This window comes from Misgurnus anguillicaudatus, chromosome 7, assembly GCF_027580225.2.
Source record: "Misgurnus anguillicaudatus chromosome 7, ASM2758022v2, whole genome shotgun sequence".
Taxonomy (NCBI): Eukaryota; Metazoa; Chordata; class Actinopteri; order Cypriniformes; family Cobitidae; genus Misgurnus; species Misgurnus anguillicaudatus.
In genome coordinates this window covers 35,182,227-35,207,130 of record NC_073343.2, presented here as the reverse complement: position 1 = coordinate 35,207,130, position 24,904 = coordinate 35,182,227, and positions in this window count along the sequence as shown.

Genomic DNA, 24,904 nt, shown 5'->3' with positions numbered 1-24,904 from the left:
AGTATATAAAGTCTTTTTGCTATAATCTGAAAAGCATAAACAATAAAAACATTAAAAAAAATTATTTTAATTATTTTGAATGTAAACAAACTGTTAGTGGGTTTGTGTACATCTGCCGATCTTTGCTGATTATAAGAAGAGCCGGCCATGAAGAGGCCATTATACATCAACGGCCCGCGATGAGAGCAGTGTTTTGTAAAGTAATGATTTGGGATGAATAGACGCTTCTTTATGTTTTAATGGGCCCTTCAGAAACAATTACTTCAGGAGCGTTTCCCTTCGGCGTCGCCCCCCGTCCCTGTTTATTAATCAGCTAATTACACATTCACAGTAATGAGGCGGCTGATTCATATACTTAAAAGAACAAGACTAAATGACTGTTTAATGATTAGCCTTTTGTGTGCCAGCAAAATCCACTTCAGGAATCACAAGAGGGCAGAAACAACCAATAAAAAACTGCTTGCACTGAATTCAATGAGGCAAAGTCAAAATAACATCTTCTCAAAGGTTCACGTCAGAAACATGACCTTTCATCTTCAGCTGTGAATGTTAATTTGATTTCTGTCACTAAAATTATTTACATTATTATTTACATAATTCCAAATATTAAGCCTTAAACAATATTTGAAATCAGGTAAATAATCATTTTAATAATTTAATTCAACTTTAAGGGGTGGTTCACATTTCGCGTCTAAAACTGTGTGGAAACTGCGACCGTTTTCAACTAGCGCCTGGAAAAAGAGCATGTTGCATGTGTGCCACAACCACGCCGCTCTCTATTTGACACTCTTGTCGCACGTCTAAATTCAAAATAAAATATTTGCGCATGCAAAAGACGCGAAATGTGAACTGCCCCTTATAAGGTATCTATATGTTTTGAACAGACACAAATGTAAATGATGATGAGTTTCATGATCAGTGCTCTCAGATCTACAACATCTACAGATGTTCATTATATTAAACACTCTTATTAGACTTCTTAACACAAACAACATTCATCTCTCTGCTGCCCCCTTCAGTTCTGGAGCTTAATAATGTTTTTGTTTTTACCATGCAGGGTGCAGACAATGTGCCAAGGTGCTGATGTTCTGTGGAAGTGTGGACATTTTGGTAAGTCGATCTTTATCAAGTCAGTCTTATTGTAAGATAAGTTATAACAAAAAACATTCTGTGCTACAATTGAACAGATTTTAGGATGTGACAGGTTTATTTGTATAATGTACTGTAAGATCACATTTTAAAAATGTCTTTAGATGAAAGTAGTTTCTTAATCATCTTAAAAACATTAAAGTATGAAAGATGTCCCCTATAAAGGTTGTACAGAACAGTTAGGAATCTACTAGCAAAGCTTGATTGAACTATCCTAAACGGACAGTCCTTGAGGCATTGGGTTAGTTTCAGTAGTCTGGTCCTGCTGGTGGATGCCATAACTACAGCATTTTTTTAATCAAAAATAGCCCTGTTGTCTATAAAAAATCTTTTGCTTTAAGCAAATAAAATTGAACAAACACTAAAGAGCTGAAATCAACTTAACACTTTATTCTGAACTGTCTTTCCATGGCTTGCCATCCACTTAACACAATGCAGGTGTTTTTAGTAATAAAATTAGAAAAATTGTCATTGGGAGAAACTTAAACAATGCTTAAACAATGCCAACATCATATGCCAAACCTGAATAAACTCCATAAAATTCATCATAAAAAATAAATTTGTGATGTGCCATCAGTTGTGGTCTTTAAAAAGTGGTCTCGAGACCAGTCTTCGGTATTCATATAGAGTATTACTTTTATTAATAACAAAACTAAACTGATCAGAAAACTGAGTCCACGTGTCTTGTTGTCAGTCATTCACAACATCATGAACGTGAGCGAGCGTCTCAGCGGTGGGTTTTTGAAGGACGCGTGAGGAGAGATGAGCAAGCTGAATGGGGCAGCGAAAGGGGAAAATACTGCGGTAGGTTGCATTTCTGTCAGTAAAAGCGATGGCAGAACGTTGGCATTATTTGTCTTACGCTGCCATATGGCCCTCACACCAGCACGGGCATTAATGAGAGCGGGGACGGAGCGCTGGGACAAGAACACCAAGACTTTAGATGTAAGTGATCTGTCAGCGTAGAAAAACACGATGCATGGGAGAGAAAAGAGTTAAACAACTTCTTAAAATAGACACTAAAGCTGCCATTGTGCTTCTTATGCCCTTGCTAATAGGTTGTAGATGTGATTGTACTTCACTACAGTAACAGCACTACAATGATATACAGCGGGGAGAATAAGTATTTGACACATCAGCATTTTTATCAGTAAGGAGATTTCAAAGTGGGCTATTGACACAAAATTTCCACCAGATGTAGCCATCAAGCCAAATATTGAATTCATACAAAGAAATCAGAACATTTAAGTATACAAGTTAAGTCATAATAAATAAAGTGAAATGACACAGGGAATAAATATTGAACACATGAAGAGAACAAGGTGGAAAATGGCATAGAAAGCCAGGAGATCACCTGAAATCTGTCAGTATTGAGAGTTATCAGTACTAATTGATATCAGCTGCTTTAGTCCTAATTGATGGCTTATAAAGGCTTCTCATTACCCAGGAGGCACACAGGAAAGACTTCATGATGGGTAAAAGCAAAGAACTCTCTCAAGATCTTGTAATCTTATCGTTGAAAAGCATTTTGATGGGAATAGAATCAAACCCTAACTATTTACTGAATATTTAACACTTTTGAGTCTTTCTCTTTACTATAAACAACATCAAATATCACTTTATTTCAAACAATGCTCTTGTAATGCAGACTCATGCAAAGCATGCTGGGAACTGGAAATCCTCCTCAACAAATCGTGTTGATTTAATGTTAAACTGAACAGGATCTTTCTTATCTTAAAATGAGGCTGTTGTATTGAAATTACTCTGTTTGGAAGTTATAATCACACTTTTTGAGTTAATTTCAAATTAATATGTAGAATATGTACAAATTGCCATGAGATGGCTTTGTTTGAACAGAACTGAAGTTATGATACAATGAAGTCTGAGGTGCTGGAGCATTTGAGAACGTTTGCAACCAATAGGACTATCAGTGCTATTAAACACCACATTTAACCGTGTTTCAATCCATGTACTCTCAATCTGATTGTGTTCCAGGTGTGTACGTGTGTTGGGTTAGTGACAGTGAGATTTGTTCTTGACAGTCTCATTTGAGGCTGTAAAGTGAAGCGTTTGTCCAGACCAAACATCCAGACTGTTTGATGAGTTCTTTCACAGCTAGCTTCAACACAATGTCTGTCAGTGTTAAAGAGATAAAACCCACAGATGGGTACAAACTCTCTCCGGTCTCCAGGCGTCTCCGACAAGTCTCACTTCACTTTCTCTCACAGGGTTTGACTCGGACCGTGCGCAAACACAAATTAATAGCAGGACAGTATTTATCATTTAAAGAGTCAAAGCCAGAGTCTGTGAATGTGATGCAGCGTCTCGGCTCTCGTGAGACACTAAAGTCAAGATTTATACACATGCAAAAAACTGATATTGAGATGAAACCCTTCGCATGATAAATCACTACAGACAAACCAAACCTAACCAACTACACCATCAGTAAATAAAGGCATCTTTCAAAGATGTAGTTCAATATTTGTGATTATTTTTATTGTGAAATTTTAGGCCTGGAAACTCTGTAATGTGTAAAGTCAACAAGAAAGCTCAAGCTATAGTTGGATTAAATGTAATGTCAAATATAATTCATTGTCTTAGATGAGGTTTGGGTTCAAGAGGATCTTGTTTGGGTCGTAGACGGTCAATATTCAAATCAAGTGTGTTTGAATTATGTAACATTAAACATGTTTATTTCCAAAGTAAAGGTTAAGTCATTTTTATTTCTACTTTACAGAAAATAAAGCATTAATATTTTAAGTGCATGATGTGTTGTTCCTAACATCAGACAGTTAAAGTGCTTAACATTACTGAGGTAAATGTGAGGGCAAAACTCACCTAAATGATGTTGGGATGCTGTGGTTGCTATGGTGATCTGGGTGGTTGCTTATTGGCCAATGTGAACAGAGCCCCGCCCCTCATGTCTTTATGATGCTTTTACAGTAACTGTAAATATGTCTGTATAATATTCTGGTCTGTAGGTATGACTGCTATCAGTGGTGTGACATGTTAAGTGTTTTATGTTTAAATGGTTAACAGTATGAGCAACAGTAACACACATGTTGGATTGAAATAACACCAGCAATGCTTTTTTACTTCATGAAAACCAGCATGTGTTTCTGCATCACAAACACACAAATATATCTGTGAAGGTGTTCTGGGATGCTCCGCTCGTATCCCATCAGCCCGGGGCCAAAGGCCGGCTCTTTTTTTAGTCTTTATGGGAAGCTACACGGCATCCTGGGAAGGTGAAGGACGCGGTGGGCAGCCGCTCCATCACTCAGCACAATAAATGGATGCAATCTGTATCCCTATTGTACAGCATTGGCTGTTTTTAAATTCCTCCTCTTTTATCCAAATGAATGATGGACTCCAGTACAGTGCAATGCGCAGCAATATTAATATACATCAGAGGCCGGTGGCCTGCAGTAAATCACCAGACTGAGTGCATTTGTTATTTACATGACAAACCCGCCGTAGAAAAGAGGTGCGGACAGCCGGGACTCCACGTACGGAGGTAGACAAACCCGTTTGGATTTGAAAAGATCTCAGAACACTCAAGATAATGAAGAGAGACAGACAGACAGACAGCTCTGAACTGATGACTGGATTTTGATTTTTAATACTCAGAGTGATTTGACAGAGAGTATCATAACACTTTTGTCTATAAGAGACTCATTCACTGTACAGATGATAATGTGTAGGATTAATAGATTCAGTCATTTTGTGATCTTATGTTTTTGTGCTGATAGTTTGGGTTTGTGCGGTGTATACTACTGTATGTTTGTCAAAGGCAAACAAGATAAACATCTATGTTTATTAAACACATGTATTCTTTTAAAACGTTTCTTGAGGTAAATGATTTGTCCATATTTAAAATACATGTGTGACCCTGTCTATAAAATTCTGGTTAAAGTTTTATCATGTAATGATGAGATTAGGAGCATAAAAGTTTGAATTCACATTGACTTGAATGTTTGACATGACATTATCCTCAGTCAATATTAAAGATATCAAGTATATATTTAAACAGAATGGTCTTTATATTATGTAGGATGATTTTTAGTTAGAAAACAGTCAATCACAAAATTGACTTCAGCTGGGTTTTTACAGACTGGGTCACATTTCTCAGTGAATAAATTTCCATGACTTTAACTTTCAGAAAAGCTTCACTTTTCATATTACACAGAAGATCAGATGCAATAGCCACTAAACAACACGTACGTCGCATTTCACTTCAAATCCACTTAATACTAGCCTCATGCCTTTCAGAAATACCAGTGTTCTTTTTAATGGCAAAGATTTTTCAGCAAAAGTCCTCAAAGTGCACAGAAGATGAATTTGATGAATGATAGCGTGCATCAGATTTTTTGCAAGAGTTTTTCACTCATTTAAAGGAGGTTTACCGAATAGGATATTCACCAAATTTGTAATCCTTTTACCTTTATTCAATAAGTCGGTGAAGAGTAACTGGAGACTTTATAGAGGTGAATAGGATACACTTAGAGGGTTTTGCTGTGAAATACAGTCAAATGTATTGAATACAATGAAAGGCATTTTAATTACTGACTAATAACCTTTTTGTTGCCATTAAAGTGAAATTACTAAACCTAAACATACCTGTAAGAGCCTGATAAAAATGCAAGAAATTTTCAAGAAGACATGTCAGACACACTAAAGGGCGGATCACACCGAGCGTGTTTATGGCAGTGGGATTTTTTGAATGGTTTTCTATGGGAAGTAAGCATTATGCACCATGTTTATGCACGCCAAATGCCACCCGTATTTGTCTGATTCCTGTGCCGCGTGTTTTTGTAGGAACGCTTTGAGCGGCTGAAGTTGAAAACCCGTCAACTCTGAGCGGAAAAGCGCCCGACTTCATTCGCTAATATTACAGTTAACAGCAAAAGAGCGTTCATGCTTCAATATTTGATTGACAGGACAGCTGCCTCTGTGGTTGACTGGCAATATAAAAAAATGTACCGCACTTTTCTGAAGTAATTTTCTGTTAATTGTTTATTGCATTTGATGCCTGTCTATAACAGATGACTGCTTTAAAGGACAAGTTCGGTATTTTACCCTTAAAACCCTGTTTTCAGATCATATATAGAACGTAAATAGAACAGTTTTGACTGAAATTTCGACATATGATGCTGGCCCGAGAATTTTTGGGTGTGTGTTGTTTGACCTCCCACCTCTATAATGGCTGTATAGGTGCAAAGGAACAATCCTTCCTAAAATGCATTCAAATTTAATTTACAAAGACGTGAAACTCAGCGAGTGGTCAGGGGTGTTCACTGATATGCTCACACAAAGATCGCTGCAAAAGACGCATTCAAACAGGTTTATCGTAGTTTTTGTCCAACTCCATTGACTTGTATTAGATGTGCTGTGAGGTACGGTATTACTCCGCGCCGGGAACCTTCTTTGTATTCTTGCAATTGGCAAAGGTGGATTATCGCCACCAACTGGGCTGGAGTGTCTATTATTCAAGCTCTCAGCGGAAGAATATACGGGTGTGAGGCTTTTGGAAAAATAGGTCCACAAGTTTACAACGAATACTAAAACACCTGTTGGAAAGCATCTTTTACAGCCATTTTTGTGCGATCATATCAGTGAACACCCCTGACCACTCGGTAAGTTTCACGTCTTTGTAAACGAAAGTTGAATGCATTTTAGAAAGGATCGTTCCTGTGTACCAATCCACACATTGTAGAGGAGGGAGGTGATACAACAAACACCCACAAATTCTCGGGGCAGCTGCATATGTCGAAATTTCAGTCAAAACCGTTCTATTTTATCATAAACAATCTGAAAACAGGGCTTTAAGTGTAAAATACCAAACTTGTCCTTTAATGTTTATTAAAGTAAATCAAAGTGCATTGCTTATGATCAACATGTTTGACAAGAAAATGTGCATGTTCAACATAAAACTGAACTCACTTGTTGTTGTATTTCAGCTTTGCGCTACAATCACTGCTGGCAGTATGACACTGAATACAGTCTTCAGATTGAGTTTGAGTAAATGATGGCAAAATATTACATATGTGTACAGTGCATGTGTGAGTTTTATCAGAAGAGAAACAGCACACATTGATTATATAACACTTGTATCTGTGTATGATTGAAGAGTGGGTCAACATTACAGCCATATAAACTCTATAGACGTGTTAAGAGAGGACCCTGAGGTGTCCGCACACCGCCTGACCTCAACACTTATAAATCACCTGATAATCAGTGCGAATGTAAGAAGACTTCAGCCGAGTCTCTATGTTGTACAATCAATAGGTATAAAATAAATGGCTGGACGGTTATTCTCTGTGCGTTAACCCTCTCTAATAAAATCCCCGTAATGCATATTTCATTTACTTTTATACTTATTGATTAGCTGTAGCCCAGTTACTAAATCACGCACCTATCGATCTCTCAATCGCGGCTCTGTCGGACAGCGTATAACCGCCCATTTGTGGCCCTGATAAAGAGCTCTGCCAGAGAAACCCCACAGTAAATCTTTGCAAACTAACTTTTTAATTCCAAAATCGATGAACGCTTAAATGGCACATTATTTCTCTCTCCTCTATCCAGAGCAGTATTAAAAGTAAAACCCACACGCGTTTACAGCTAATACACGCGGGGCTGCAGAAGATCCACAGATCTCGCTCTCTTCTCTGGGCTTGCTGAAGGCTTTTTAGGGTTTGGGTTATTTCATTTCAGGGTCCAAATAATCAAAGTCTCAAAGATACGATGTTTAGTGTGGGTTTGTAAAGCATATGCACAATGTTTATGACAAGCAACAATATAGAAAAGAGGTTTTTATTAACTGTATTCTGAGGAGAAGGTCTTTTTTTCAACAAATAAAATGAATATGAATGACTGCGGTTTCAGTTTTTATTTAACAATATTTGTTGACAAATACAGTAGACTACTTTGACATGTTTGTCATTTTTGCTGTTTAATGAGTTGTTCTATGTTTGTGAGTTGGACATAATTGCAGGTACTCAGTGTGACATATTACAATATTGTGACCCTTTTATTGGGGCACGTTGTCACAAAAAGTATAGCTTTACTAGGTAATTATCCTTTATTTTTCCAGGAATAATCCCATTGAGATAAAAAATCTCTTCTGCCAGGGTCAGGGAGTCCTGGCCAAAATGGCAGCACACAAAGTTTTACACAAAATATTTCAGACAGACAATACAAAAAAGTCCAGCATTCAGAACTACAATTCTTAAAAATGAAATATATAAAAGTTAAGTAAAACACGAACATAATTCTTTTAGGTAAGATTCCAAAAGGTTTTTTAAAATATTTAAAGATGGGAGCACATCCAGCATCAAAATACTCTGCATTTCATTCCATAATCTAGGCGCATAAGTAGAAAAGGCAGTTTTGCCGAACAAGTAATAATAAAGAAAAGATTATTTCAATCAAATATTTATTTAAAGTCTACAGATATTTACAAAAAATAAACCTACCTGGAGTAATGTTGAGTGAAAAGTGTGACAAATCCTGATCTCTAATAAAAAAAGTCTAGATTGGAATACAGAAACAAAAATCTTTGTATTTAACAAATAAACATTAATAAAGCGTCTTTATTCTCATTTGTTCACAAGCAAAACAGTAAATGTGTATATTGCAGTTTTTCACATCCTCAAAGTCCATTCAAAGATCCCCAAAGCAGAAAAAAACAGATGTTGACACCACAGTCAATTGTCATTGGGCGGCCGACCCTCAGAAGCAGATATATCAATTAAAAAAATAAATCAAAAAGGCGGCGTTGGCATTCACACCAGCATCTATTTTCATTAGGCTGCAGGCGCGTGAGCATGTGAAGATGAATGGTGGTATTCAGATGCATCAAAACGGATTAAAGTCTCCTGAGGCACAAATCAATGAACACAAATCAATAATCAATAGGCCACTCACACCAATATACTAACTGCTGACATCACCATCTCACCATTAAAATAAAGATCAGGACTGCATCTCAGATGACTGTTTATGAGGAAAGCAGAACAACACGAAAAAGTGAAAGGTCTTCATTTAATCATACACATATTAAAACGGTAGCAGACAACAGACTTGTATATTGTATGTTTTATATTGTCTGTTGTGATGGAGAGGTTTAGTCAGAGGTCCGGGTCTAAAGAACAGACTCATCTTCTCTCCGGAGGCTGGATTTTAGCGGCTTTGGGAGCTCGACTCATCTGCCGCTAACCGGTGGGACACATCAGAGACCCCTGGTATGAATCCTCTCTCTTCTGTGTTCATTTGGGAGTATGATTTATACTTTTTGAAGTGAAAGGGTCTTGAATTCCTCTATAAAGGAATTAAGTAAGGTCCCATGAGTCCAGCATTCTAATGAGAGCTCACCAATGATAGCGACACTTTTAATAGATGGAAATTAGTATTCGGTGTGCTTGAAACTTCAGTGTGAAGAAAGCTTTCAGGTGCACAAGAAAGACAATAAAAGCCAGCGCTAAAAAGTGCAGCCCACTTCATTCATGTTGTGTTATCAAGCAGCGGGAACGCTTTTTTTGGAGCGGCCCAAGAGAGACGGAGCACAGGAGAGAATTACAAAATACGCGCACAATGTATTTACTGATAGAAAGGTTTTTAGTCTTGATGCTGTTTGCTCTCTGAGTGAGATTACAGCAACGAGTCAATGACTGCATCACTATCTGGATTTGTATTCTTGTCTCAGAGTTGATATATTTCTGAAGACTGATCCTCGACCACACAAAACTCTTGCTTTGATGCTAGGATGCTGTGGATGGTTGCTACTGTAGGGTGATGCATTCTGTTGCTAGGGAGTTTTTTTACATTATTATGCAGTTGCTAGGGTGTTCTGGGTGGTTGTGAAGGTGTTGCTATGCAGTTTGGAGTGTTCTTATAATGTTATGCAGGTGGAACTAGTCCAAGATCCAATCTTTAAACCACTACAATCTCTCTCTTAGAAGTCCCATCTTTTGGAAAGTGATATGCCACCATAATTAATCATTTATGTCCATGTGTCATGCCAAACTCAAGCGCTCAAAGTTTGATGTTTGAACATTTAGTATTAGTGATGCTGTGGATTGTGTGTGACATCATACTGGCAGATTAAACAGTTTGAGGATTAAGTTTTGTTATCTTAGAGGTCACAGTATAATTCCCGCTGGAGTTGTTTAACATCACACACACACATCAAAAATGAAAACTTTCAAACATGTCAAACCGGTTAACCTTTCACACCCAAAGCACTTCATCTGAAGAGTTAACTAACAGATATTCGGTCGATATATTGATCTTTGACAGCAAATCTGTTGGATGGCTGCTTACTACGCACCAAAGGGACAGAAAACCTTCAATAAGCTTCTTGTATGTTTCTAGAACGTGAGGTATTTTGTGATATGACAGGCATAAATACAATAGGCTTTCACCTTGCCACTTACCTCAATGATAATTTACAAGACGAAACTGTCTGAATACAGAAAAACAGCACAACTCAGAGCTAAATCAATATAAAACAAACCTCAGGAGACACTTGCCACTAAAAGTCCTTGAAGTAAGAGAAAGAAAGATGTTTGGCATGGACACATTTTAAGTGATGTTTTCAGGTTAAAACTCCTGAAAAGGAAAGTGTGAGGATTGCTATCACAATCCAATGATGAATCCGTAAATCTGTCTTCACTGCATTTATTAACCAACATCATCATCAGAAAGACTTTTACTGGTTTAAACTTCCATATTCAACATATTTCAGTAAACAGTACAGCGTTTATAAATCTTGCTGATATATTTCTCACATTTCAAGTTGAATAAATGAACATGAACATAAATGAACAAGTCACTTTATTAATGTTATAAACATAACAGACAGAAACACTCATTTATTAAACCCTCACAAACATTTATGTATGTTTATGCAATTTCACTATTTTATTCCCGCCTTTAATACAATATCCAAACTTATTTCAATGATCATTTCACGTGGTCCAGGTGTAATTTCTCTCTTTTTGGAGACAGATGCTCTGTTTATTCTTCACACGCTTTACCTCTTACAAGTGATGCACAAACATCATCACCATACAAAACCACATATTATTTGTATTACAATAAATCCCATGTTTTAATGATTAAAATAAATCTAAAATAGCATCTGTAAAAGCACCGTTACAAAAACAAAATGCCTTGAAATGCTTTAGTGTCATTTATCCTCTTATAGATCCAAGATATTTCATATGCCTGTTTTTTTATATTTGCCTGTACTGTTGCTTTGCTTTAATGCAAAACCAAGAAAAGTGCTATAGAAATACACTTAAATGAATAAATAAAGAGATTATGTGGAAATCTTGCTAGGTTTTTAGTTTTAATGCTGGACAGAACATCTGGACAAGAATGATAGAAATACTGAAATCATTTTAGTCTCTTTTTTGCCTCATGTCCATGTATTATTATAATATAATATAATAAAATATTTAACAACATAAGTAATATTTACAGTACACTATTTACAGTAAAAACAACAGTTAAGTTGTTTTTATTTTCAATTTTTGTATTTTTCATCTTTTTTTAATGTTTATATAATGGCTGTATCCATCTCAAAATCTTGTGTCTAGTGTATCATAACTTTTCCAATGTTCACTAAAACATCAGTATGTAAATAATCTATAACACCAGCATCTCAGAGACAACTGAAACATTGCTGATGAAGACCTGTAGCTTTGATTAATATTGTATAAAATCACTTAAAGTCTGAAGAAGATGACATTCGGTTTGAGGAGCTATGGAGTAAGTCGCATCTTAGGCTTCAGTCTTGTTGTCTATTTATTTGCACCACCCATTATATATGTGTTGTTTAATTAACTTCTAGTCCGTATATCTGCCTTTCACATGGCAATTACGAAGAATAAAAATCAAGGACAGGCAAACAAAGCATTCGCTAGCTGCTCACAATGCTTTATGAGATTACAAAGGTGTGGCCGGTACAGATGTGGATCAGAGCCACATGACCGATCTAATGAAAGCTCCTGTCCCATCAGCTCAGATTTAATCTGTCCAACCTCAGCAGGGATGTAAGCCATGCTGCCTTTTCCTCTCTCTGTCCGCTAGGCAAAGTTCATCTGGAAAGCAGGGATTGGATGAACCCTCAGGATGTTGTGCCTGCAACATCTTGCCAGCATCTGCTCAGAAGAGCACATCACCAGTTCAGCCAAACCTCACCCAACACACAAACACGCACGCATGCACGCACACACACAGACACACACACACACACACAAACCCTGAATCACAATATGACAGGATTTCAGCATTTATGCATAAAGAATCTTTTTTTTATTGCAGCTCCTTTAAGGGACTTTAAGTCAAAACTAAAGACTGAAAGCAGTAAAGATGATGTTATTAAATAGATATTTCTCTCCTGATATTTAATATTATTTTATTATTAACTTTATTATAAATTAACTTGTGTTTTTTTTCATTGCACCTGCAACCATACACCCTCCCGAATGCATATACACTCATGTTTACTATCTCTGATGTTTTTAATACCTTTCTAAACAAACACAAGCAATAAGTATAGCCAACTCCATGAAGTGGTGAGTGTGGGTCAGTGAGTTTGACTGACAGGTCTTTGTCTGCGCTGTAGTTTACTGTTCTCTGATCACATGACCTTGATCTGTGGGGTCAGCGGGCGCTGATGCAGGACTTCACCCGCAGCAGATGGGCTGAACGCACCCTTAAAACAGATGTGGATGAGGAGGTTCAACAGCCTGAGGGAATAAAGCGGGCTTAGACGAGCATTTCTGAACATACACACACGGACTGCGCAGCTGTCTGCCTCGCGTCTGCGTCGCACATCTGGAGACTTAAAGAGACCCTTCAGAATCAACAGAAGGTGAATGCTCATGACTCTGCTATCTTCACAATAATTGATCATCATTTCCAAACAATCTCCCACGAGTCTTCTTCTAGCACTGTGTAAACTCATCAGATTATTGAATTAAATCAATAATAATGTCTATTAGTTGGACTTCAGATGGACACCTTTTATTTAGGTAGAGAAACTTTTGTTTTGTCTTCATCTCGTCTCTGAATGATAAAGGCTGAAGACCCAGGAGGACACATTTACTACCGATTGGCTTTGTCACCACTCTGGAATTGAGCAATAATCAAAAGAAGTCAATTTGTTTCAGATCAAACGACATTAATCTGTATCTTCTAGAGAGATTAGGTGAAATTCAGTCTTTATTGTGTTTGAGTATCAAGGGTGTTAAGTTTAGAAAGGATGATCAGTAGTGTATAAACAATTAATTACAAGCACACATTAAGTATTAATCTGTATTAAAGGTGCAATGTGATGTCGCCTAGAGAGACCTGAAAGCAATATAAACCCATTAAATACCATCTAATTAATGTCATGCATTATTGACACCAACATATTTATTTCAGCTTTCAGGAGTCATCGCAATCTCCATTTACTCTGACTTTCATGAAATCTTTAATTTGGTTTATTAACATCTAAAGTTCATTTATTATGAAGAACTGACCTGCTGTCTTCTGCTGACACATCTGCAGCTTTCATAGACAACATTTCAACTGGAATCAAGTATCAGCATTAGTCCCAAACTTTCATTGCATTACAATTCTGTGCAATACAGAACACGTATACATCTTTTACACAACTTTTAAAATGGTTTCTACATTTAATTAAAGCAGTATAATCATCTTAATTATCATTTCACTACATGGCCCAAGACCACACAGCTGATCTCTCTTCTTCTATTGTTTACACAGGTTTTGTGAGGTAAGCCCAAAACCAGACTCATATAATCCTGCCTCATGAGGCCGCTGGGCAAATTTCTGGCCAGATTACAGGCCAGCGGAGAGTTCGGAAGCTCGGGATTATTCCAGATTCAAGAACAAAGACGGATGAGAAGAAAGAAATGAAGGAGAGGGATTCCAGCTGATAAAGAGCCACCTCATTCTGTGCTTGTGTCCTCTTCAATGGGTGCCATTAAAAGGTTATTTTAGCCTCCTCATCTCAACTAATTGGATTATTGAAGGGATTAAGAGGAACGAATTTAGGCGAGTAGCTTCTAAAACTCTTACTTCACCAAATTGAGAAGCTGTTATAGGTCTAACATGTAACACTGCTCACTTACATGCACCAGTTACTGATTAAAAATTAAAGAATACAGTTTCCAGTTTCTTTTGTCTGCCTATTAAATATACGTATAGCAGAGACTTTTAGCCAGTGACTTACGAATGAAATCGGCCATAAATGCGTTCAGTAAAAGCTGATCAAAGCACATAGATCATCCACTGTTTTTTTTTTTTGTCTTAATTTGGCCAAACATTTCTTTCTGTTTCAGCAAATGGAATGATTTTTGGTGACAAATCTTATATTGACACATATTTGGGAAAAATCTCAAAACTCAACAATACACCATGAGCAAATTCACTACCATTTTGTGTTGTTCGTGGATGAAAACATCTAGTACATTAAACTGCTCCATATATCTTAATGTACAAGCCAGAATTTAAGTTCTGTTTTTGCACAGGCCTACTAAAGGGTTAATAGTGCCACATGGTGATCAACTGTAAAAATAACAAATTTGACCTCTTTGCAAAAGGAAAAACCCCTAACAATCAAGAATGCATGATAATAAGGTGTCATGAGTCTGCAATCAAAAAATGTGTTTATAATGGAAATCAATGGGGCAAAAACAGCCACGAACAGTAAATGAGGGAGAAAAAATTAAAATCTGATGCTGCACAAAAACTAACAATGCATCAATGTTTTTACTCAACTTTGATATGCCCAAGACTGTGAAAAACTGTTAAAAAATCCAGTCCACAATTTTTATATTGAAAATCCATCATTGGGTTAGGGTGTCCTTTTTTCTCAAATCAGTGACATCACTCATATAAAGAGTTAAAATTATGGAATTTTTGTAAACATTTAGTTTTCTCATTTTTACAGCCATTTAAGTTGGTGAATGTTTTCATCCACTAAGAACACGAAAGGGTAGCTAATCTGAACAAGGGTTAATGTGTCCATGTTTTGTTTAAAGTATAACAAATAAGATAATCTGAACTTTGTTGCAATGCATTCTGGGATGGCTTTTTTAAGAAGGACCTGTACATGTGATCCTTCGACACACAGTTTAACGCACAGCCTCGCAAAGTATAGTTTATTTGACTCGTATGTGTACACAGACGTTCGATGATGCACATTGCGCCAAAATGCAATGCATCTCCAGGGCTACAATCTCCTGTAGGCGCATGCACAACCTACGCATACAATGTACACAGGGTTTGAAAAATCCGGCGGTGCCCATACAGTACGCATCTTGCACTCTTCTGATGACTAAAATTTGCATATGCAGACCCTTACATATGCATTAAAATGGGACTATACTTTGGCCTTTACTGTCAGAAGCAAAACTGTTGCACTTTAAAACAATAGTTCCCCCGAAAATAAAATTTTTTGATTTTGCTGTGTATCTTATATTTTAATCACATTCGAGCCATCCTGCAAGTGTACAGTATTTGACTTTCTTCTTTCAGACAAACACAGTCTTCTTTTTTCAGCTTTATAATGTGCCCCAGTTTTTAAACCCCAATAAGCTCATCCATCCATCAAAAGCAACTCCATATAGTTATTAAATGTCTTTTGATGTGAAGCGATGAGTTTTTGTAATGTTGGGTCACAGGGCAGCCTTTTGCCTGACACATACAGCCGTAGTCTATAAAGTTTAAAATGTTAATGTTTCCTTACACAAACCAGTCGCTTCATTTAAGAATAAAAGATACCCCACCTTACCCTTAACTCAAACCCTAACCATTTTTAAACTCTCAAATTAGTGTGAAATAATAGTTTGAGGGGTATTTTTTAAAAGCCCCTAACCCAATCCTAAATCTAACATACACACTAATCCTAATCCTGCAATCTGATTGGTTAATGAAAATGTTTATCCAGGACCAACAATGGTGTTGATCCAGGATCACATTCTACTTGGTGAAATCACGTTCACCCTTCCGGTCAATAAAATAATGAATTTAAAGTCCTAAACTAAATATGCAGAGCTAGTTTTTGTATTTTAAGGTTGTTTGAGGCAGTGTCCGAGCGCAGACACCGCTTGTACCCACAGGTGAAGAGTCTCAGTAAGAGCAGACTGAAGTCCAGGTGGTGTCATGAGCAGCAGGTCTAATGAAGGATGTGCCAACAGATGCTTCACACAAACTCCCATTGGCTAAAGAAGATCTGGAGCTGAGAGAGCTGATGGGTGTGAGCCGTACATCCGGCGGTCCGTTAAAAATAACATCTGGACTCACTGCGTGTGTGCGTTACGGCCCGAGGGTGCAGCCGGTCGGAGCGTTTTTAAACACACTGCTTGACTTCAGCCCGTATGATGTCTGTATTCACCGTCCTCGAGAGCGTATCGTTAAACTCTCTCACTTTAGCCGTTCATTTAAACAGGTTCAATTCTTAAATGATAAAGCCAGCAATTGATTGAGTCGCTCTACAATCCCAGCAAGCAACGGTCAGGCACATGGGCCGGCGGTGAGAAATGATTGACAGGTTGCCACAGTGTTCCCATTAATTTCTTCTCTGGAGCTGTTTTCTGTCGGAGAGCGTATTGATTTTTCCATAAAGTAAGAAAACAAGCGCGGTTTAAGGTCCGTGCCAGGTCAGCACAAATTAAAGGAAAAGATGTAAAGCCTGCTGTCAGCCCATCATTGCTTCTAGTTGACGACGCCTTGCTCTCTTTAAAACAACACATCATCATTTGATCGTCATAAAACTAAAGGAGAGACAAAGACGTTGACCTGTTGGATGGCAAGATTGACTGAATGTATTGAACATCAGATGGTTACTTATTAAAGCATGCAATGATTGTATTGAATCAAATATCACATTTAAATGCATACCTCCGATATATAAATACATGTTGATATTAACATAAATTTATTGAAATAAAACCTACTGAATGTTTTATAAGCAGACAAATACACTTTTATACAGATCAATAAATAATGTTCAACTTGAGAAAGCATACATACTTCAGTAATGTGCTGTTTCTGAAAGATGATATACAAAAAGTTTGACAGCCAATTTTTTTATCAAGTATGCATGCATTAAATATGAAATTGAAGCATTCAAAATATTTAATAAAATTTTATAGTTGCTTATTTCTTACATTTTTGAGACTACTTGTCACTTTAATTGACAGTTTTAGTACGTAGCGAAGCACTTGAACCTGAACCATCAACATGAGCACCACAGTTTAACATACAGTATATCTGCACATCATGTCATAACTCCATCAAACAGCTCTTAATGGTCATTTTTGATGTAAGATGATTGTTGCCTACAGGCAACAAGTATCAATGAATTGTCCTGCTCATGTGCATAGCGTCATCATTCATGTTTAATAGCGAGTTAATAAGTGAATTACGGCACATATAAATCATTTTATGAGAAGGCCATGCTGAATACTTACGACAAGATTAAGGCTAGCTGCTAGATCATTTTAAATGTCACCCTATTTAACAGCACCTGCCAAACTTATAATGCAGGACTGGTTACTTAACGTGACAACTCGAGGGAAGATTACCCAGAAATTGATTTTCTTTTACTGAATAACCCAAAACCGAGTCTAGTTCATTTATACAAATTTTAGCTTTTTGCTTTGCTGAAGTGAAGATGAGCTTGCATGTAGTCATTTAAACAGATGTCTTATGATATTAAAGCACAGGTGCTGTGGTGATTATTCACATGACAGGTAGACTAGTTAAATTAAGAACATGCACACAAAAAGCAGCAAAAGGGGTTAAATGGCTAAGACAACATTGAGCGGTAAAACATGTATCTTGTGTGACAAACCCTGAAACCAAGAAACTTTTGATTTTAAATGTGTATAGTAATATACAGCAATCCTCTACACATAATAATTAAACAAAAATAAATAAAAGCTAAAAATAAAAGAAACAACTCAAAGTTTAAGAGCTAAGAGAAACACATAAGAGAGAACAAAGCACATTAATCTCTCATCTTCCTCTTAATATTTGCAAATTTCCCCTCAGGCCGCTGGGATAAAGACCCTCAGTACAGATGAGCTCTTATCTGAATCCTCCACATTTAACAGCGCCGCTCAGCTCACTCAGTAACGGCTCGAAGGCTTTGCTCACTAAAACCTCCGGGACACCAGGGGTCCGGGACCCTTATTGTTCATGGCAAACCGGAGCATCAAGGGAGACGGCAGACTTAAAATACTGAAGAAAAATCACTCCGTACAAGTAATTTGTGTGTGAAAAGTGTCTCTTTCAGCAATTAACTGTTTAGAAACCAGCTCTCTGGAGACAGAGAGGTTCAGAAATGTAACTTTAAGATGATTTAAATTCCTTCTTTATATCAGTCTGGCCAGTTCCTCTGCTGTCTATTGTCTGGACACTAAAAAGTGTTTTTCCTCATTCATGTCTTTCAGTATTCATGACACCTCTTGTGGGAATCTTTGTTTCTGTAGTTATCAGCATTTGTCAGTGTTTCGGTGTGTGTTTCCACCACCCTTACATGATAAACTACAGGTCAAATGGATTCATTTATTAATGGAAATCAAATAAAAACTTTCCTCAAGTTTCTCAGGTGTAACTCCACCTTTACCACCTCAGAGATTACAAAAACTGCTCAAATATTCCAGTTGAGAAGATGAAGAGTTAACATTAAAAGTGAAGAGCACAATCATTTAAGAGATTTATTACATTTTTATGAAAAATTATGAAATCCCGAAGTTTTGCCTACAGTTACTTTACACACTTGTATTTATGAGAGTTGAAGTCGAATGGCGTCAAACTGACATTATCTGCAAAATCACAACCAAATCAAAACCATTACGGCTATGAAAAAAGTTTAGCTTTATTTATATCAAATATTCTCTCTCCAGCATAAGTGGCTGTTAGGTTTAAAATCAGGGTGGCTGTGTTTAGGGATAGGATTAGTATCATAGACTGTAAAAAAAAAAGATGGACGTAGTGTCTGTGACGTCACCCATTGATTTGTGAAGAGCATTATTGAAGCTTAAAGTAGGCGTTGCCTGCCGTCGCCATCTTGGCTGCACGTCACAGCAAATAACTTGCGGATAACTGAAAATGGGTAAAGAGGCGGGAAGCTGAGGTGGCTGTTTGCTGAAACCACGCCTGCCTAGCTCGACTCTAGTAACAGCAGTGGCCACGCCCTTAATTATGCAGAACTTTAAGGCTTAATATCAATTAAACAAATAAATTCACCCCCCTCACAGTTATCATGAAAGGCAAAATTAGCTATATAGACCAAAAACATGTTTTGTACAAGGCTATAAAAATATAATTTTTTACTCTAAAGTTGAGCATTTTGGAGTTCTATGGGAATTGACTCCCTTTTGGAGCCAGACTCTAGTGGCCAGTCTGTGAATTGCAGTTTAGGTCACTTCCGTATTGGCTTCATCAGAGAAATCGGAAGATTGCCCCTCGATTAGTATGTGGCTGTAGGTTACAGGTGTGCTACTATTTAGTAGAAAAGCATAGGAGTGCAATATTGGCACTGGGATTGTGATACTGGAGTGCAATGTGATATTGATATTGGGTGTGCAGTATAGACTCAGGGAGTGTGAAATTTATGATGGGTTGTAATATTGGCCCTTGGAGTGTCATATTGACACTGAGAGTGTGTAACATCGACAATGGGTTTGTGAAATTGGCCATGGGAGTGCGGTATTGATAATGGGCATGCAATTTTGGTAATGCGTTGTAATATTGGCCCTGGGGTTGCGAAATGTGGAATTGGAAATGTGATATTGACAATGGGAGTGCGGCTTTGACGCTTAGAGTCTGATATTGACACTGTTGGTGCCATATTGACAGTGGGCCAGCGGTGTTGACAATGGTAGTGCTGTATTGACAATGGGAATGTGGTATTGACACTTGGAGTGTGATATTGACAATGGGTCTGCAGTGTTTGCAATGGGGGTGCGGTATTGACATTTGTAGTGTAATATTAACAACGGAATTGTGATATTGACAATGGGAGTGCAGAGTTGACAATAGGCATGCAATATTGATAATGGGGTTGTGATTTTGACTCTTGAAGTGCAATATTGACATTGGGTAGTGATGTTGACAATGGACCATGATATTGGCAAGTGTCAATTGCGGTTTTAACACTTGTAGTGTGATATTGAAAATGGGAGTGGCGTGTTGACAATGGGAGTGCATTATTGACAATGGGAGTGAGGCGTTGACAATATGGGCATGTGGTATGGAAATGTGATATTAACAATAGACCATGATATTGACAATGGGAGTGCTATATTGACCCTTGGAGTGCAATATTGACAATGGAATTGTGTTATTGACAATGGACCACGGTATTTGCAGGGGTGCGGTTTTGACACTGTGGGTGCAATACTGGCAATGGGTTGTGATAATGACAGTGGACCATTATATTGACACTGGGGCTGCGGTGTTGAAAATGGTAGTGGGGTTTTGACACTGGGAGTGTGATATTTACCCTGGGCGGCTATATTGACAAATCGGGAGTGTGATGTTTACCTGGGAAGTGCAATATTGAAAATGGGAGTGTGATATTGGCAATGGGAATGCAGTGTTGACAATGGGAATGTAATATTGATTGTTTTTCTTCTGAAAGCTAAAAGGTAATTTGAAGTAACTTATGTTCACATCACCATACTCAGTTAAACCATTCAGAGAATTTATAATCCAAAGCACATATCTTCAGTCTCATGGGGTGAGAAACATTTAGCTGGAGCGAAGGAACCATTGTTTCAAAATCCACAACTCTTCCATTCAATCACAATCAATTATATTGAAAAAAGCATAATTGATTTTCAGCGCCTCGCAGACACACACACAGAAGAGAAGAGAGGCTTCGGATCCTACGACTCAAGAACCAAATTCCAAGATTCCCATCAAACCGGTACTTGAGTCAGAACAAAAACAGTGGCGTAGTGAACCACTAGAGAGCACAGCGGCAGGAATAATGGATGAAGTCCAGGGGAGATATCTTCAGCGGGCAGAGAGTCACTGGGGATGCCGACACAGACGAGCAGAAATGGAAGAGCTATCTGCTGTGAGAATGACTGCTCCATTCTATTTGAATTGGCTGCGTATCATCTCTTAAGAAGATGTCAGGCGTGCTCCATCTATTGCTCGTGGCCTTTATCACACGTGAGACGTCGCGCGACTGCATTTCAATGCCTTCCAGGCAGTAACACTGAAGAATAAGAGCTCTGTGATAAAAAGCTAGTTGTTAAATAGATCTGTCTATTTGTATGGTAATAATGAGCTTTAAGAGCCACCTCGCTGTGACTCCACGAACAAGAAAGCAGATTTGTATGCAGGTATTGCGTGGCCGCTGACTTTTTCAACAACCTTGCCAAACTTTCATATGTAAAGAATAAGGCATTCATGTTTTCTTCTCTTCTGTAAATACTGGAGAACATATGTGGATGTGTCGGCTCTGATAGAGACTTTAAAAACTGGGTGTAAAACTATTACCAACCACTTACAAAGAGCAATACATTTTTCATGTTAAAACTTACATTTACTTTCATTGATTGAAACATCTTGCCTGCGTGGATGTAACCCAAAATTTAGGCGTATAGTCAAAGAATTGATACATGTACAAATAATAACAAATATTATGATAACATGATATCGAGTGTAAATCGAGAGTCGAGTGTAAAGTGCCCTTACATATGTTACACTGTATGGAAATTATTAAAAATGTAAATGTAGTTTTTAATGTAATAACAATCTGTATTTTTACTTCAAAAACTATGTTTGTGATGATGTCATAGGTGTGGTGATGTTATAAAAGTGATGATTAATGTCATGGAAGTGATGATGTCATAAGAGTGATGATTGATGCCATATGATGTCATAGGTGTGGTGATGTTATAAGAGTGATGATGTCATATGAGGGATGATGTTATAAGAGTGATGCTGTCTTATGAGTGGTGGTGTCATGAAAGTGACAATATCATAAGAGGGAGGATGACTGATGTTATATAAGGGATGATGTCATAGGTGTGGTGATGTCATAAAAGTTATGATTAATGTCATAGAAGTGATAACGTTAAAAAAGTGATGATTGTTGTCATATAAGTGATGATGTTATATGAGTGATGATGTCATAAGAGTAATTATGATGTCATATGAGTGGTGATGTCATGAGAGTGATGATTGATGTAAACAGTTTTCAATTGGTTTTCCATCAAGTGGTGATTCCACAAAGAACCAAAAATGTACAAAAGTATCAATGTGCTTAAAATCAATCAGTGGAATGTGTTGCTGCATCAGTTTGTGTCATTTATGGTTTTTTTTTTATGTTTCTGTGACAATCAAAGTCATTGTTTTAGTAAAGCAAAGTTCAGGTATTTCTGCACAGAATAATGTAGCGTAGTGTCAATAAAATCATTAATTTCAGTATTTTTCATGCTATAAATAAAAGTTGAAGTATTGTATATCAAAGTCTTAGTTTTTAATTGGTCATTTACAGCAATAATCACAAATGACACACATTTTAATGGGCATGAATACTTTGAGTCAGGGTTTCACAGGCAGGGTCACATATAGGTAATGCTTCGTCATCACAATACTAAAGTACTGCACTTTAACAGCAGCGTTTCCGTTATTGTAATGAGCAGAAGCAGCGGAGAAATCTCTGAGCCTCACCCCACACGCAGCGGCCTCCACCCATCCGGCTCACCGCTTTCCATTTATCTCTGTCAGGGGCGAGCGAAGATTGGGCCTTTCTCGCTCCTGCGGGCTCCGGGCCCGTAATGCAGGAGTCTGTTTTTATTATTCTTGCCAAAGGAACACTATTTCATCAAGCGTACGATTCCGGCAGCAGAGCGGAGAGGAGATAGAGCCGGCGTTCGGGCTATATTTCTTCCAATCAAACATCCCGCCGCGAGGAAAAAATGAGCGGGCGCCATCAAAGGCCCAGAATAATGCTGCCACCTTTTATGTAAAAGGAAAGGACTGATGGACAAATACAGGAAGGAACGACAAGTTTAATGGCGTGTGTTGAGGGGCCTGAGATTGGAAAAGTGACAGGGAGAGTCGGCCTCCTTGGCGGAATATAAATTGCGGGGGGCCCGCCGTAAAAAGGCTTTTATCTGGAGTGAATATGGGACGTAATGCGCGGGTCAGGGTTAAGTCATTTTCTCCGGCGAGTTAAGCGAATAATGAAAGCGAGTCTTCAGGAGAAGGAGCGCTGCCTGAGCCAGTTTGTCTTCATTTATTATGCCAAATCTTGTGATTTTGGCGTGGCGGCGAGGGGTGCCGCGACTCGCGCCGGTGGACGACGTATCGCTTAATTTACACAAGGTAATGAAAGCGGGGAACGGGAGGACAAAACAATTTACCTGCTGACACGAGGAGCGGTGATTTGCGAACACGAGGGTTAGCCGCGGAGCGGGCACGGGGCCAGGATGAGGAAGACGGGGCCGCCCGATAAAGACAGAGACTGCGGTTTTTACCCACCGCCTGTGATCACAGCTGTGATGATGGAGTCACGCTCACGTGTCGAGGGTGGAGGTGTTTCCATGAAAGAGGAACTGTAAAAAAATCTGAATGAGACAATAATATTCAGACATCACAAGATCATTTAGTCTGTCGATAGTGACAAAACTACAGAAGTGAAAGTTTATACAAACAAATGTCATTATGGTCATGGAAACACCCCAAATTAATAACATGTCAAATGTTTATTTGAACTTTACCAGAACCACAGTATGCACATCTATTAAATGTAAGAGCCATTTTGTTGTGGTGTTGTTGGCTATTAAGATTCCCTTTTACTTAACATGAGAGAAATTACACTAAACCTGCATTTCTTTACAGTTTTGGGTTGAAAAATATCACAGAAAATCACCAACAATTAAAAAAAAAGATAAAACTGTCCAGAGCCTTTGTAATGTCAGCAGGTAAAATATGAAACATATATATTTTTATATATACTGCATTATTTATATATAAATGAAATTTTATATGATTTAATATATGCTTTTATATAAATATCTGTCAATGTTGATGAGAAGTAACCTTACCTAAAATAAGTTTATTTTTATGGATTGTAATGTTGTATAAAGCTCAGATGAAAGCGGAGCATGAATTGATATTGGACTAAGACAGAAAGCTGTCTTTACTATGGTATAAAGAGAGACATACTGCATGTTCACCTGATTCTCTGTTACTCATACAGACAGAAAAGAGCAATCAGTATTTAATAGACGACAGAAGTGAAGGATCCAATCAGAGGCAGAAAGCGCAGCTCTCAGACGTTGTAAGAGTTTCGTCTATGAGAAGTGCAGTAATTACCATCAACACAACGCTACAGGTATATTTTTTCTCACAGTTCTCCTGATCAAGACCACAGCAGAAATTACAGCGCTGACGTCTGAAGAACGACGTCCAATTACTGCATGAAGTCCAACTTAACTAAATTAAGCCCACGTTTGCAAACAAGCAGAGAAAAGAAGTTTTTAGATTTATATGTGAAATCTTTGGAGCGTCTGTCATTGTTCCTTTATACCTGAATGCTTTATTCTGATTGGCTGAGAAATGTATCACAGATTTTGATTATTTTTCGATAAACGCACAACTGACCTGTCAAATATCTTAAAACAACCACCAGAGCAATGTATGTGTTAACCGTGGTATAAATTGGTTCGGTCCTTTGAATTATTTTCATTTCCATATGAAC